Here is a 2,500-nt window from a genome sequence, read left to right as displayed (position 1 = left end):
GGGGTTCCAGGGTGCTGAGATGGCTGACGTTTTGCTCCGCTCTCGACGGTCACCGCGCAACGCAAGAACAGGCCAAAAACTGGCCAAAACGGCCCAAAAACGGGCCAAAACTGGCCATTTTTGGCTGCGCGAGCGAGCGGCGAGCGGCGGACAGCGAGCGAAGCGAGAGGCAGCACCGTCCCTGCTATACGAAAGCCCCATCCAGCCCTGTGCCACCCGGGGGGTTCCAGGGTGCTGAGATGGCTGACATTTTGCTCCGCTCACGACGGTCGCCGCGGCACACAAGAACAGCCCAAAAACAGGCCAAAACAGCCCAAAAACGGGCCAAAACTGGCCATTTTTGGCTGCGCGAGCGAGCAGCGAGCGGCGGACAGCGAGCGAAGCGAGAGGCAGCACCGTCCCTGCTATACGAAAGCCCCATCCAGCCCTGTGCCACCCGGGGGGTTCCAGGGTGCTGAGATGGCTGACGTTTTGCTCCGCTCACGACGGTCGCCGCGGCACGCAAGAACAGGCCAAAAACTGGCCAAAACAGCCCAAAAACGGGCCAAAACTGGCCATTTTTTGCTGCGCGAGCGAGCGGAGAGCGGCGAACAGCGAGCGAAGCGCGAGGCAGCACCGTCCCTGCTATACGAAAGCCCCATCCAGCCCTGTGCCACCCGGGGGGTTCCAGGGTGCTGAGATGGCTGACATTTTGCTCCGCTCACGACGGTCACCGCGCCACACAAGAACAGCCCAAAAACAGGCCAAAACAGCCCAAAAACGGGCCAAAACTGGCCATTTTTGGCTGCGCGAGCGAGCGGCGAGCGGCGAACAGCGAGCGAAGCGAGAGGCAGCACCGTCCCTGCTATACGAAAGCCCCATCCAGCCCTGTGCCACCCGGGGGGTTCCAGGGTGCTGAGATGGCTGACGTTTTGCTCCGCTCACGACGGTCACCGCACCACGCAAGAACAGGCCAAAAACTGGCCAAAACAGCCCAAAAACGGGCCAAAACTGGCCATTTTTGGCTGCGCGAGCGAGCGGCGAGCGGCGAACAGCGAGCGAAGCGAGAGGCAGCACCGTCCCTGCTATACGAAAGCCCCATCCAGCCCTGTGCCACCCGGGGGGTTCCAGGGTGCTGAGATGGCTGACGTTTTGCTCCGCTCTCGACGGTCACCGCGCAATGCAAGAACAGGCCAAAAACTGGCCAAAACGGCCCAAAAACGGGCCAAAACTGGCCATTTTTGGCTGCGCGAGCGGCGAGCGGCGGACAGCGAGCGAAGCGAGAGGCAGCACCGTCCCTGCTATACGAAAGCCCCATCCAGCCCTGTGCCACCCGGGGGGTTCCAGGGTGCTGAGATGGCTGACGTTTTGCTCCGCTCTCGACGGTCACCGCGCAATGCAAGAACAGGCCAAAAACTGGCCAAAACGGCCCAAAAACGGGCCAAAACTGGCCATTTTTGGCTGCGCGAGCGAGCGGCGAGCGGCGGACAGCGAGCGAAGCGAGAGGCAGCACCGTCCCTGCTATACGAAAGCCCCATCCAGCCCTGTGCCACCCGGGGGGTTCCAGGGTGCTGAGATGGCTGACGTTTTGCTCCGCTCTCGACGGTCACCGCGCAATGCAAGAACAGGCCAAAAACTGGCCAAAACGGCCCAAAAACGGGCCAAAACTGGCCATTTTTGGCTGCACGAGCGAGCGGCGAGCGGCGGACAGCGAGCGAAGCGAGAGGCAGCACCGTCCCTGCTATACGAAAGCCCCATCCAGCCCTGTGCCACCCGGGGGGTTCCAGGGTGCTGAGATGGCTGACGTTTTGCTCCGCTCTCGACGGTCACCGCGCAATGCAAGAACAGGCCAAAAACTGGCCAAAACGGCCCAAAAACGGGCCAAAACTGGCCATTTTTGGCTGCACGAGCGAGCGGCGAGCGGCGGACAGCGAGCGAAGCGAGAGGCAGCACCGTCCCTGCTATACGAAAGCCCCATCCAGCCCTGTGCCACCCGGGGGGTTCCAGGGTGCTGAGATGGCTGACGTTTTGCTCCGCTCTCGACGGTCACCGCGCAATGCAAGAACAGGCCAAAAACTGGCCAAAACGGCCCAAAAACGGGCCAAAACTGGCCATTTTTGGCTGCACGAGCGAGCGGCGAGCGGCGGACAGCGAGCGAAGCGAGAGGCAGCACCGTCCCTGCTATACGAAAGCCCCATCCAGCCCTGTGCCACCCGGGGGGTTCCAGGGTGCTGAGATGGCTGACGTTTTGCTCCGCTCTCGACGGTCACCGCGCAATGCAAGAACAGGCCAAAAACTGGCCAAAACGGCCCAAAAACGGGCCAAAACTGGCCATTTTTGGCTGCACGAGCGAGCGGCGAGCGGCGGACAGCGAGCGAAGCGAGAGGCAGCACCGTCCCTGCTATACGAAAGCCCCATCCAGCCCTGTGCCACCCGGGGGGTTCCAGGGTGCTGAGATGGCTGACGTTTTGCTCCGCTCTCGACGGTCACCGCGCAATGCAAGAACAGGCCAAAAACTGGC

The sequence above is a fragment of the Musa acuminata genome, unplaced genomic scaffold, assembly GCF_036884655.1.
Source record: "Musa acuminata AAA Group cultivar baxijiao unplaced genomic scaffold, Cavendish_Baxijiao_AAA HiC_scaffold_126, whole genome shotgun sequence".
Lineage (NCBI taxonomy): Eukaryota > Viridiplantae > Streptophyta > Magnoliopsida > Zingiberales > Musaceae > Musa > Musa acuminata.
Note: the sequence above shows the minus strand (reverse complement) of the source record.